This window comes from Lepidothrix coronata, unplaced genomic scaffold (assembly GCF_001604755.1).
Source record: "Lepidothrix coronata isolate B3197 unplaced genomic scaffold, Lepidothrix_coronata-1.0 Scaffold26, whole genome shotgun sequence".
In the NCBI taxonomy this organism is placed as follows: domain Eukaryota; kingdom Metazoa; phylum Chordata; class Aves; order Passeriformes; family Pipridae; genus Lepidothrix; species Lepidothrix coronata.
Window position 1 is genome coordinate 6,356,954 of NW_016690206.1, and position 14,952 is coordinate 6,371,905.

General features: G+C 39.2%; 1 long non-coding RNA gene across 2 annotated transcripts; it reads left to right on the forward strand.

Annotated features, from left to right (window-relative positions):
* Positions 1-453: 453 nt before the first annotated feature.
* Positions 454-7,918, forward strand: LOC108494616. 2 transcript variants are annotated; one of them, XR_001873912.1, is made up of 4 exons: positions 454-601; positions 2,117-2,201; positions 6,203-6,338; positions 6,936-7,918. It is a non-coding gene; the product is annotated as an uncharacterized LOC108494616 (long non-coding RNA). The 2 variants fall into 2 exon arrangements; XR_001873911.1 differs by having other exon boundaries at positions 578-601; positions 1,845-2,201.
* Positions 7,919-14,952: the final 7,034 nt, after the last annotated feature.

Genomic DNA, 14,952 nt, shown 5'->3' on the forward strand with positions numbered 1-14,952 from the left:
TTAATTTTTCTTCCTGCTCAGTGGAATCCATGCCATGGCCATGATAATGTTACACACTACCCACAGATTTAGAAAGTCTAAACTAAGTAATAGCAAATAACCAGTGAAGAGTTCTTTGACAAAGGCATTCATGAATTTATAGACTTTCATGAGATATGACTGCGTAAGAAAAAATATTTCTCTCTATTTCAAGTTGCTAGCCTATGACCTTTTGTGCTTAGGCAGAACAAGGTATTTTTCATGAGTGATAAACTTAAAGCTTGCCCTTCTGGTTGATATCTGAAGATAAAGATTAAACTGCAGTGAAGATACATTACCTACTGTGATAGTTTGGTCTGGGCCTTCCTTGGTGACCAGTTTGTAACCAAGGAAGTGCCCAGATTTACCCAGTATTCCCTACGATTTTTACGTAAGCTGGGCTATAAGAAGAAAGGAGGAGAGGCCTTCGCTCTCTTTCCTTCTGGTGGCTTGGAGGTGCAGGTTCCCTGCTGTTGAGTCTGCCGTGTTGGGGAGCGAGGCCTGGTAAGGCCTTGTCGACCTTGAGAGACGGAGGTTACCGGCGATCGTTCCAGCGTGACTCTCCATTGTCCCAAGGAGAGTAGTAAGATAGTCTTTTGCTAATTTCTTTTAGTTGCTAGATCTCGGGCTACTGATTGGGATATATATATATTTTATTTTGGTTTTGTTCCTTTGCCCTTCCCCCTTCCCTTTCCCTTGTGTAATTGTATATATATTTCAATTGTATATAACTGTAATATAAGTGTAAATATATTTATATATATTGCTTTAGCTGTCTCTCTCTCGTTTCGGTTTTCTTGGTTGTTTTTTCCCTCTTCTCCCCAAGGTTTGGGGGGGGGTTTTGGGGGGGGGGGGTGTTTCCTGTGGTAAGGTTTGGAGACTTGGCAGGGAGCCAGCTTCAAACCATATCACCTACTGTGCTGGTTTAAAGATAAACCAGCAGGGGAAATGAATTCAACTCAAAAGAGAGATTATAAATCAGAATAACAATTTAATAAAATAATACAATAAGTACGATTATACAGACAAACAATTGGTTTTAACCCATAAAACCCAAATGTATAACCCAGCACCCTGGGGCATGAACAGAGTGGTGTTTTTTGGCCCCCCTGAGTCCAAAGGAAAAGGAGAGGGGAAAACCTGTTGGTGAGAGTGCTGTTGCAGTCTGGTCAAGAGTGGTGATTGCAGTCCAGTCAAGAGTGATGGTTGCAGTCTGGTTGAAAAGTGGTGGTTGCAGTCCAGTTGAGAGTGGTGGTCTGCAGTCTGGTTGAGAGCGGTGGTCTGCAGTTTGGTTGAGAGAAGTGATCTACAGTCTTCCTCTGGATCCCACGAGTGGTTAAAAAAGTTCCAAGACTCCAAGATTATATATTCTCCAGTTCAGACAGGAATGCCCAGCACTTCCCTCAGGGCAGGGAGCTCCACAAAGGGTGTGAGGACAAGAGCATCCTCCTATCTCACAGGCCTCTTAACATCTAGTTTATAGCCTGAGTCAGGCTCTATGGACAGATGGTGTAAATGGTTCATTGATAACAGTTTCTGGGAAATGGCATGGAATACACAGTTTTGGGTTATACCCATACAATGATGAACTGGTCCCAGCTGTTCTAACTAGGACACCTACTCGGTTTCCAGTTTAATAATTATATTTTGCATTTTTAACATTCTGCATTATTCAGGAAAATAACACAGAATGCAGTAATCAAGTAGTACACTGTTTAACTAATTCCAAGTAATGTTCCTGGACAATATTTCTACTTTGAGTTTGATTTTTGTGGTTTGTGTTTACCATGTTGAAGTCATTCTTGTATGTTGTTTTTGAATTCTAGATATCTGAAGTACAGTGGTTTTGCTTATGGTACTTGAACCTTATAACTTACACCACCACCTGTACACCACATCAAGACCTCCTTTGTTAACAGGAAAAGAAGGGTAGTTGTAATAGGAGACTCCCTTCTAAGGAGAATGGAGGCCCGATGTGCTGACCAGACCCAACTCACAGGGAAGTCTACTGTCTTCCAGGGGCTTGTATAAGGGATATTAATGGAAAAATCTCAAGTGTAGTAAGGCCCTGTCCACTATTTGTTGTTCAAACAGGCAGTGATGAAATAACAAAGAAAAGTCTGAGGGCAATCAAAGGAGACTTCTGGGACCTGGGACAATTGATAGAGGGATCAGGATCACAGGTAATGATTTCCTCAATCCTTTCCGGTAATAAGAAATAATATTGATAAGAATAGGAATATCCAACAGGTCAGTGAGTGGCTCTGAGTTCGGTATAATCAGAAAGATATTGTGGGTTTTGGCCATGGGATGATCTACTCAACACCTTGTCTACTGACCAGGGATGCACCTGTCTCTGAAGGCAAAAAGAGTTCTAGCACAGGACCTAGCAGGGCTTGTTGACAGAGCTTTGAACTAGCTAGAAGGGGGAAGGGAACAAAACCAGGCTTGCCAGTGCTGAGCAGTGGGATGTTGTACCAAAATTTGAGAAAATAAGCACTAATGGGATCTGTCAATCTACCTCAAGAGGTTTAGGCTACAATGTACCACACCTGACATGTTTCTACAACAAAGCAAGCAGCATGAGGAACAAAGCTTTGGCCCAGTCCCACAAATTTGACATCACTAGCGTCAATGAAACCTGGTGGGATGAGACCTGTGAATGGAGTGCCCTGTTGGATGGTTACAGGCTGTTCAGGAGGGATAGGTAGGGTAGAAAAGGTGGAGAGGTGGCCCTGTATGTAATAGAAGTGCCAGAATGTATGGAGCTCACAGTTGACAATGGCACAGTTGAGAGCCTCTGGGTAAGAATCAAGGCACAAACAAATAATGCGGATGTCATTGTGGGAGTCTGCTATAGACCCCCTGGCCAGGCCCCCTGGCCAGGATGATGACACCAACAAATTATTCTTTGAGGAACTAACAGACACTTCCAAGTCATCTGCTCTTGTCCTTATGGGGACTTCAATTTGACAGAAATTAACCAGGAGCATCACACAGCTGGTACAACCCAGGCCAAAAGGTTCCTAAAAAACCTTTTGATGACAACTTTATGGAACCAATCCTAAGAGAGCCAACTTGAAAAGACACTCTCCTTGATCTGCTGCTTGTCAACAGAGTGGATCTTGTGAGTGAAGTGGAGATTGGTGGACTCCTTCGCCACAGCAAGCACAGGATGATCTCCACTGACAGAAGGAAAAGGGCCAGAGGTGTTAAACATTTTCTTTCCCTCTGTCTTCAACACAGATGATGGACCAAGGGGGTCTCAGTGCCCTGAGCTGGAGGACCATGACTGTGAGAATGATTAACTCCCAGTTGACCTTGAAATTCTGTGGGATCTGCTGCTCCAGTTGGATCCTTACAAATCTATGGGCCTCATGGGATTCATCCAAGAATCCTTAAAGAGCTGGCTGAGGTAACCGCAAAACCTCTCTCGACGATTTTTGATCACCCTTGGGAATCCAGAGAGGTGCCAGGTGTCCAGAAGCTGGGAAATGTTGCCCTGATTTTCAAGACAGGCAAGGAGAAGACCTCTGGAAATTACAGGCCTGTTAGTCTCACCTGAGTGCCTGGTAAAGCTATGGAAAAGATATTATTCTGGGAGATATTGAAAAACACCTGAAAGACAATGCTGTCACTGGTCACAGTCATCATGGCTTCATGAGAAGAAAGTCCTATCTATTATCAAATCTAAATTATCAAATCTAAATTATCAAATCTAATTTCCTTTTATGACAAGATAACCCACCTAGTTGATCAAGGGAAGCCAGTTGATGTAATATTTTTGGATTTCAGTAAAGCTTTCAATACTGTCTCTCACAGGATCCTTCTGGACAAAATGTCCAACACACAGCTGGATAAACACACCATATGGTGATGCAATTGGCTCATGGGTTGAGCACAGAGGGTAATAGTGAATGGGGTAACATCCGACTGGCAACCTGTCACTAGTGGGGTTCTGCAGGGCTCCGTCTTAGGCTCTGTGCTCTTCAACATCTTCATAAATGACTTGGATGCAGGAGTGGAAGGGATACTAAGCAAGTTTGCAGATGACGCAAAACTGGAAGGAGCTGTTGACTCCTGCAAAGGCCGGAATGCCCTGCAGAGAGACCTTGACAAATTAGGGGACTGGGCAATCACCAACCATATGAAGTTCAACAAGGGGAAGTGCCAGATTCTGCACTGGGATGTGGCAACCCTGGATGTTCACACAGACTGGAGAATGAGGTGCTGGAAAGCAGCGCTACAGAAAGGGACCTGGGGCTCCTGGTTGATGGCAAGTTGAATATGAGTGAGCAGTGCCCTGGCAGCCAGGAGGGCCAACCATGTCCTGGGGGGCATCAGGCAAAGCATTGCCAGCCAGTCAAGGGAGGGGATTGTCCCACCCTGCTCTGCACTGGTGTGGCCTTGCCTTGAATATTGTGTGCAGTTTTGGGCACCACAATATAAGAAAGATATTAAGCCATTAGAGAGCATCCAAAGGAGTGCAATGAAGTGGTGAAGGACCTTGAGGGGAAGCCGTATGAGGAGTGGTAGAGGTCACTGAGTCTGTTCAGCCTGGAGAAGAGGAGACTGAGGGGACACCTCATTGCACTCTACAACTTCCTTGTGAGGGTTAGGGGAGGGGCAGGCACTGATCTCTTCTCTGTGGTGACCAGTGACAGGACCCAAGGGAATGGCCTGAAACTGAGTTAGGAGAGGTTTAGGTTGGATATTAGAAAGAGGTTCTTCACCCAGAGGGTGGTTGAGCACTGGAACAGGTTCCCCAGGGAAGTGGTCGCAGCACCAAGCCTACCAGAGTCCAAGAAGCATTTGAGTGATACTCTCAGGCACATGGTGTGACCCTTGGGGCTGGTTCTGTGCAGGGCTAAGGGTTGGACTCAATGATCCTTACAGGTCTCTTCCAACTCAGCATATTCTGTGAGTCTGTGAAATTCAACTTATTTGAAGCCATGCTGAACATTGAGATAATTTAGGGAATGTTGTCCCACCATATCTTTGTTTGTAAAAAAATATTTATGGACTGACATTTCTCTGGTAAAAAGTATCCTCAACAGGATTCTGTAAAATATAATCAAAGACGAAGCAGGCAAATTCCTAAAATTGCATATTAGTTGAAGTTACTACAATGCATCAGAGTAGGAAAGTTGACTCGCTTCTGCAAAATAGATAGTGCTTGCTTTATATTTATTAGCTGAAGTGCTCATGAAGATTTGACTCATGACAGGTTCCACGTGTCAGTGGCTGAAATAATCAAGGATGCTGGAATATCTCATGAGTTAGATGAATCTTTCCCAATCAAAGCTCAAATTATTTCAAAAGTGCTTATGTGTGTTTAAGGATCCTTCTGTTACTCCCTTTGTGTTAAAAAGGATTTAGGGGAATAACTATGGATATGGTGGTCTGCAATTGTGAGTGCTGTACACCTTCACTCGTGGAGAAAGGAGTAGCTTTAGGGGAAAAAAAAGAGGAAGCATTCTTTAGCTGATATGGATGGTATGCTGACATGTATTATTCACTGTCTTTCTGAGTTGGTGAATACTTTTTATCTGCAGTAGGAATTCCAGCATACTGTCTGGATTTTGCATGCATAAGCAGGTCAGTGTTTTCAGAGTCATTCAATGTGTGTTGCTGGCAATTCTCCATAAAATTTAACAGTATGGGTACCCTAAAGTTAATTATTAAACTCTCAGTTATTGTTCTTGAGACTAGGAAAACCTTGATTTTGATGTGCTAATCCACACCTCTTTGTGACAGATACTGCACCCAAAAATTCCTTTTCTGAGGCAGATATTTTAATTCCTGACACAAATTATCTCCTTTCAAAAGACACTCACTTGTGATGCTAGGACTCAGTGGTAGGTAATTTCCCATATCAGGAAATATTATTATCAGTAACATTTTTCAGCTAAAAGTTTGAGCTTTCTCAGCTTCAGCATCTGGATGGCAAGTCCCAGACACTTGTTAGACCTTGTCAGCTAATCTCACAGATTGACTCTGTGACTGCAGTGTTATATAAATGTTCTCTTGCATGACAGCAGTTATATTCTGTGGTTCTGTAACCTCTTAACCTTCCTTACCTATAAACAGTATGTTGTGAATGACTCAGTGAAAGACAGACTGTGGATTTTTTTTTCAGAGCAGGAAGAATTCTTGAAGCAGTTTACTCATCTCTATTTTTCAGGGCTTCCATACCCCAACCACTGTGACTGGATGCAATGTGCAGGTAGCTGGTTGCTCCTGTGAGGTGGTTCATGGGGAGGCTGTGACCTCTGGTGCAGTGACTGAGGAATGAGAGAAAAGAATCCACAACAATGTTGGTGGGGTGTATTTGGCGAGGACAGAAAAGCTTTCTGAGCCCTTGAATCAGTGTTTCTGGAAGGTTAAAGTAATGCCCCTGAAGAGCAAGCTCAAATAGAGGCTGATGAAAATTATGGCATGTTAAAAACTTCTGACAATATGTAGCTACAATTTCTTTTTCTCCCTGGAGTTTCAGTGCTGACAGATGCTATGAGGATACACATACAGGATTTCTTCTCGTTTACTAAAATTATGCAAAGATTAGAAAACAACAAAAAGACTTCTTAAAAGCAGCACCAAAGATGATTAAAAAGAAGCACAAAGGCATTTTATGCATAATACATAAACTTTCTGCTATTAGGCAAACAGATAAGAATTACAGGCTAGCTCCACTCACAAGAAGGTATGAGTGTGACCTCTAAAATTACTGTCCTTAAAATTCCAACATAGATGCCACCCATCCCTGAAGTTGCCTCATTTCTTAGCCTAAATATGCCACATGCAGCTCAGAACTCGGAACTCCATTCTTGGGAATTACACATTTCATTGTGAAGGTTTAAAAGATTGATATTGCAAAGGTCAACAGTATTCCTCAATTCTGTTTTTCTTTTTCTCAGGACCTTAAAGCCAAGCCTGTACCATACGGCTTTGGTATTCGAGTAATTCCGGTGACATTGGTGGAACTTGGGTGAGTTACAGAAGCTGAGGGTCTGTTGCAGTATGTCAAACAGATGAACACGTTGGAGTGACCAAAACTGCAAGAGAGTTTCCTGGGGGAGCATCAGTAAGTTGTTATAGAGTGAGACTAGAAAATAGGCAAGTACAGGACTTCAAACTCTGCAGCGTGGAGAGATGACTTCTTGCATCTACCTAATGATCTTAATAACCAAGTAAGGTACTCAGCTAAACTGTAATGAAAGCGTTTGTCTAAGTATTCAGGCTTCATTATAGTTGGCGGTGGGTTTTTTTTGGGACGGTTGTTTGTGTGTGGTTTTTTGTTTGTTTGTTTTAGCAAACAGGGGAACTGAGTTAATATAAAGGAGTAAATTTCTTTCACACCTTGAACTTGCACCTTAATAACTCCACTTGCTGCTGCTTCCCAAAGTAAAAATGAACCTGTTCTTTAGGAATTTGAATATCATAAGGTTTTAAGATTAGGCTTTGTTTAGCTCCCTGAATTCTGACTGTAGAAGAAAGAATTGTGCCCACTGGGAGGAGGTGCACACATTTTGTAGCAAGTGTGCACGTTGGATATGTAAGTGGTAATACCTTCTCATAATTTTCTGTATAAACCTCTCTGTCTGCACAATGGTGATACATAATATTAGTCTTTCCATTTACACTGAGGGAAAATCCTCCCATTTGGCTGTTTCTCTGAACTTTAATTAAATGCAGAAACCATCTCAAAGACTTGACAGATTTGTTAGAGAAAATGGAGACAGTCGTTGAGCTCTACATTTCTTCAAGGCTTTTCCTGTATATTACTTCTGGTGATCCACTGTATTGTATTACAAGCCTCAGGTTCTGAAATGAAATATGCAGGAGCAAGATGCAGCTTTCCTGTTTAAATCACTTGTATTTCCTCATCTCTTATCTAACATATATGCCCTCCTTCATGGACCTGTGCAATTATGGTTACATTCAGGTGGCCCAAGTTCCATACGCATCCCCAGGTCCAGTATTATCCCTTGGCTTGAAGGCTTTGTCTTTGTTTGTTTTGTTTTTCACCTAGCTAATGGTCAATATTAGGCACAGGAACACAAGCAGAATTTAGGCTTTCTTCTTGAGAGCTTTTCTGTACCTAGGGTTTTGGAGTATGCTATTCTACAAGTTTTGTCAAATACATATAGCATATAGCATACAGCAATGGATTACTCCATTATGTCAAAAAAGTGAATGCATGCTCTGCTTTATACTTGCACCTATCCATTTCAAGTAAAGTGAAATCTCAGCAAAACCACACAGATTGATTTGGGAAATATTGGCACAGAGGCTTCAGGTTTTGCAAGTACACAGTAGCTAGAAACCAGCTCTTATATCTCCCTAGAAGTTTTCCCTGTTACAATTTTCTTGCTTGCACGTAAGAACTCCATAGCACTAAGTTAATTTCCCTGACTATTCATCCACAAATAGAAAACACCCTTCTCCAGTTTTGCTTACTTTTGTTCTGGTGATATTATGTACTACTGAAGAAGATACTGGGAATAAGATCTATGCTTCCTGCAGATCACAAAGCTGTTAAGATGGTGGTGCTCATAGCTGCATTTTAAATCTTTGTGCTAGAGATTTGCCAAAGTGTAGGTAGAAGATCTTTATTGGAACAATAATCATAAATCCAGGACAGATGTGGATTAATCAAGTTTATTGTATGTGTAAAAAAACATGAGATAACTTTGAAAGATTTCTAGAATGCATTTTGCCTTTTTTTACATTTCTGAATAATTGTATTGTGTGTTTCTTTGCTTGCACGTGTGGGTATGAGGAAAGCAAACCTGACTGGGAGTCAGATAATTCTGTGTTGCAGCTTGTGCTGTGGGCTATTGCTTCTATCTCTAGCTGCCAAGATGCAGCCAGAATGAAAATAACCTATCATTAGTGCTCCAGTTGTACCCAAAGAACACTTTTGCATATTTGCAGTTATGGCTTTAATTGCTGCCAGTAAGTAGGGACATAACTAATAGTGCTTTGTAATTCAGTGACTCTTGTGAAGCCAAACCAATATGTTTTGATGGAAACTGAAACATGAGCTAATTTCAGTAGGTATCAGGTGCTGAATCTGTTGAATGTAAAGTATTAATGATTCCCTCCTGCTGAATTTCTCTTTTGTTAATTTATAACAAATATTTGAATAAGCTATCTTATCCACTTCATGTTTTAGTGGTTTTTTTTTGCCTTTGCCAGGGGCAATATAAACTCAAGTAAATTGAGTTTCCCAAGGAGTTGACAAGTTTTCCTTCAGTGCATATGTGTATTGCCTGAAAGTTATTTCTGGTTTCCATGACCTGTCCAGTTTACAGATATCAGTAGCTTTACCTAACTGTGTATTAAAATGGCAAAGGAGTTGCTTGCACGACAGTATATTACGCCATAAGAAATACTGAATGTTTGCCAATGTATGTGTGCATGTGTGTGTGCATGTTTGCACATGCATGTGAGGGAAGGATGGGGGCAGCTCACCTTGCTTTCTTAAGGCTTACTCCAGAAATGTTTTGAATTTCTTGTAAAGAGATTTCAGAGATGATAAAACTTTGGCAAATCTTTCATTAACCACAGCAAAAGTAAAAAGGAACTGATTCTGTGATATTGTACTTGACAGAACTGAGACAAAGTAAACTGCTTCTGTTATGCGAGTGAACATAATATTTCTGAAATTGCGTCTAAAAGCATCTGTTTCACATTTTCCAAGCGCTCTGAAGATGCTCATTGTGAACTAAAGGAAAAAACAAGCCTAGCATCCCTTTATTAATATTCTAAAATGCAAGTTGGAACTTAAAATGTTTTTTCTCTTTAACGGAGCAAAGAGACCTCTCAGTCTCAAACTCTTAACAGGTGTTTAGGATGGTAAATGCTCTCATTAATGAGCATATTTCCTTTTTGAAGGTTATATGACTTTCTTTCTGCTTTTTCCTTAGGCCAACATTAAGCCTTCATGATGTATTACAAGAACTGCAGGCACAAAGAAGTTAAGTAACAATAATAGTGAAGAAGAGACCCGGGACCAATATTATTTTCCTGATGATATTCTAGCTGTGCTGCCCTATAAGACTGACTCTGCCATTAACATGGACTGGAAAGAAGATAGGCATGTCTATCTCTCTCTGTAGTATGTCAAATAATAGGAATACAAAAGTAGCACTTTTCTCTGGTTTATTTAAATATTCAAAGCTATTAAATCAAGAAGTTAGTCCAGTTGAAAGTTCCTTACTCAGCCTTGTGAGGAAGAATGGAGAGAGGAAAGAAATAACTAATCAGCCTGGGAAATCCACTGCAGAAGAGTTATCAAACTGAAAAAAAACCCTTTCAACAAAACAAATAAGGCAGCCAGAACTTAACATTCCTCCTTCTTACTTAAAAGTCTTCTTTATCAAAGCCTATGTTTGAGAAACATAGGCATTTCCAGCATAATAACATCTAGAACAGTGTCTTGATGGCCAGGTTATGTTAGGAAGGTTGAATGCTGTATGAAGGTACTAGGAAACATTCATTTTTTTTGAAGATATAGCAGAGCAGTGAGAATAGATGTTGCTATGATTTTGAGGAGCAGACTACTAGGAAACATAAATTTTTTCCCCTTTTTCCTAATGTAGTGCTGTGCTGCCCCCAAAACATTTTCTCATTTCTTCCCCTTTGCTTTTACTGCATCATTCTCTGGGAAAATACAGCTTTAAAGCCAGAATGACACTGAGGAGGAGCCAGTTGGTATTTGAATTTGAAGTGATGCTTATCCATAGCAGGAGCAGAGGAGGAGAAAGAAAAGATGTAGCAGAGACTCTATCATCCAATGGAGACCCAACTGTACTCTCTTCTGGCTCTGTAACATCATTTTTGCAGTTCTATCCAGAACTACTTCTTGAGCAGTTAGCACTCATCAGCACGAGCAATTAACATGTCTGTAAAGAAACTCTCTCTCAAAAAAAAGAAAGATCTTTATTTTATCCATGCCAACAGACATACAGTTTGGGTTTGTGTATGACCATCCCTCGTCTATAACTAGTAGTGCTTACAAGAAAACAGTAATTATTCTTGGTTAGGCTTAGTCCTCTTTCGAGTTGGGATTCCCATGACAAGCAGAGAGACTTTAAGTAACTGCAAATTATAAAGAATATAGGAAAAAACAAGAACACACTAGTTTAAATCTGGGACAAAAATATTTTTTGACATTATCTCTATATGGAGGAGAGTTTAATGCATTAAAAAATCATCTGATTTCTTTAAATGGCATGCAGTGTCTCCCAAAAAGGGTTCTCTCCTGCTGTTATCACACACGAAAAAGGAGTCTGCCTGCTGTAACAAATTGATAGCTATATAAGAACTTATAACTGCCTCTTCAGAAAAAAAATCTGCCTTTTTTCATGTAGTTAGAGGAAAACTCTCTGCTAAAGAAAGTCTCTGAAACATAGAAGTGTTTGCAAAGAAAACAAACAGCTGTACATTTTGAGTGAGAATAATTCAGACTTGTAGCATATGTGAGTCCTGTTGTGTCGGGTAAAGTTGACATTGGAAAATGTGTCTTTTTTCTGATATGAGAATTCCTGACATACTACGGGTGTAGAACTCAATATTATGCAAATTAGTGATACCAGGGACTGGGCCAACAGCTAATTTGGCAAAAAAATATTTATAGTTGCTGACTCGGGGGGACTTGGAAAGAGACATTTGGGAAAATATACTGAGAATTATTCTGTTTCTGTTGGCATACATGAATGAAAAACACAGAAGTCAGGACCATGATTCTGATTTCCTGGCTGTCTGAAATGAAAATGCATGAAAAGTGAGTAATTAACCATTTCTGCTAAATACTGAATTTGCAGCTGCAAAAAGAACTATCCAAATTCTTCCTTGTCTATTTTTAATGAATGACTATTACTTATGATCATTGTAGAAAATTTCTAAATGCTATACAGAGGATTTACCATTAAAAAAAAAAAGAAAAGAAACATAAGTTTCTTAAGCAAATCTTTCATATATTGTTGAATAGTGTGGTACAATGTAACAGCATTAGCAAAACAAGCTTAGAGAATTAAGTATCAGTCATGCAATAGTACAAATCCAAATTCCATTAACCTTACTGACTCATGGCTCAGTAGAGACACAGATCAGTTGGAAAAAGCCCAGAGGACAGCCATGAGAATGACCAGAGGTCCAGAAAACACAACCCATGAAAAAAAATTGAATTAATTAACTAAAGAAGAATAGCTGATGAGGAATATAAATCCAATAGGTAAAAGTAATACATATTAGGCAGTTGTACAGGGATAAAAGAGCTGTTTTTCTGATCCAAGGTGAGTTAAAAAAAAAGGGTCATAAATTATGGCAGCAAAGGTTTAGGAAAACCATTGTGAAAATAACATTCAAACATAAGAATACTTAAGAATAGAGAATCAACAACAGACAACCATCTGAACACTGGTTGGAGAGTTGTCTGTCAGGGAGGATTTGCATACATAGAGAGAATCGAAGATGCCTGAGGGCCCCTTCTTACTTCATGGCTTCTCTGGGGAGTAAACTCTGGATTTATGTGTCTAACCTCAAATAAACCAGTGAAAAGTATCAACACCTCCTATATTAAAGTATCAAAACATACACAGAACCTCGAGGAAGTGACTCATATGCTTGTTGATAATTCCTGTTAAAAAATAAATTAAAGAAGGATAAAAAAATAACAAGAAATGAAGATCAAAAAATATAACTTGTCAGTACTTCTCTTTTCCCCTTTCGCTCAAGAACATTTCTGTGAACACTATCTTGGGTCTTGAAAAGAGAGGTGGAGTCTGCTCTTTTGCTACACTTCCTTTTTCATCAACCATAAGAGAATTTGTCTTCAGTTTCACCTTTCCTGCACCACTCTCATATTCCTACAGTTTTTCCAGGTGGGGCAATGTGCAGAGATCATCCATGAACAGTACAGAATGGGCAAGAGCTGCAATGAGCACTGCTTCCATTAATCATCACAGAAAACTCTGCCCATTTATTTCTATATAGCAATCCCCTATAAACATGGCAGTTGGCTAATTAATGAAAAGCTATATATTGTGTGGAGATGAAGTTCAGAATCATCCTGGTTTTTTAATGCACTGCACACTGCCAGAGTAAGAGTTATTCACATTGTAATGATTTTGGAGTTATTTAGTTGAAGGATATCACAAAGTATGTTCTGTATACAAATCTATAGCACTACTTATGCTTGGTCATTGACATCTGTATCACTTACTTCTGGTCATCTCTGAAAAAAATGAAACAGTTTTTCCCTTTTGTTTCAATAAGTTATAAATCTAGGTATCATTTTTTCAATTCAGTGGTTTGTAGTTTATCTCGGCTCCAGTCTATTCCTCTCTGCCACACACAGACTCCATTACTCAGAACAAGTTATCTAAAGCATTTACAAAATCAGCAATCTATCTTCAGCTTACTAAAATGAAGATATTAGTGATCAGCAAGCCTTGCAATGCTTAGGCTTTAATTTTAGAAGCTTCACTGAATTTTCTCATTAAATTCTTCACTACTTGACTTCGAGGAAAACATCTTGAATATTTTTTTGCATATCCAGTATTAAGACGCATTTTTTTTCAGGTGAGTACAGCAGAAGAAAAAAAATATAATGACTGGAGAAATTTATTATTAGAAAGTGGTCAAAGGAAGTTGGATATTTACACTTTTTTAATGAAGATGAGTCAAGAATAGTTGCTTGTTGCTACTTACTTTTTAATCCTCTTCTGGCATTTGAAAAAGAGATGTTCACATTCATTTTTTCTCAGGGGGATTTGAAACAAATTATCTTTGTTTCAGCTCGGAAAAATCTGTTAGCCCCCATTTAATTTTTCTGTGCTACTGATATAGAAGTCTTGTAACCTGATGTTCAATATCTTGTGCAGCACAGATTTTCCCCCAGACAAAAGAGCATGGTTATGCAATGGCTAGTTAGGGTCTAAACATTAAGTATGCAGTTTAAGCTTATTATTGTTTTCATCATAACCAGCTATTCTATCTGTCTTTAAATTCATGTACTTTAGAAGAGAAAAAAGAGCATTCAGTCTGTGACTGTATGTGCAGCAAAAAAGAGTGGGGTCTTTCTACTGGTGCATACACCTCTTTTTTCTTTAGTTAGTGTTACAGATGACGTGCCTGGGTTGGTGAGTCACCTGCCACTATCTAGTGAAGCACAACCACAGCAGATTAATTTCCCTTCTTTAATAAGTGCTGCCTGGGTTAGCTGATACATCCAACTTAAGAAATATCTGCTGAATGCACCTGGATATATATTTTATACACTAAATTTGCACATTTAGACATGCAAGTTAAAGAAATACTAACACGCAGGTACGTTATACGACTTTTCGATCAGCTCAAAGTAATACAGTGAATAATCATGGGAGTTTGATGGCTCTTTTGGCTGAACCACAACTGCAGAGAAGAAAAAAAAAAAGAATTGGGATTTGCCAAAACACCACAAGTGAAGAAGAAAACTATTTTTTACTTGATGCATTATTGATACTTCATTAGTTTTGTGGATAATTTGGGCCAATTTAAGATACAATTTTTCAGTGATAAAAATATTTTATTAAATAATACTAATGTATAATGAAAAGTTTAATATAATTTTCCATATTATCTTAATTTGCAGTAGAAGATTTTATAAAGAATTGTATTAAATCAGATCAAGAACAAGGTAAGAAAATTCTTACCTTGACAAACAGAAGCTGAACTTAACACAAAACTTATATTTCATGTGCACTATTCCAGATTTATGCCAAGAGATTAAATATCATAGATTGTATTCCTCTGAAATTCTGGTTCAAAGGGAATAATTTGCCCATTAGTCGAATTTGTGTTTTCATCCCAAACCATCAATCCCACAGTATTTACATAAAGGTAGACTTTCTCAATCTTGAATAATTTCTTGGCACACATAATTTC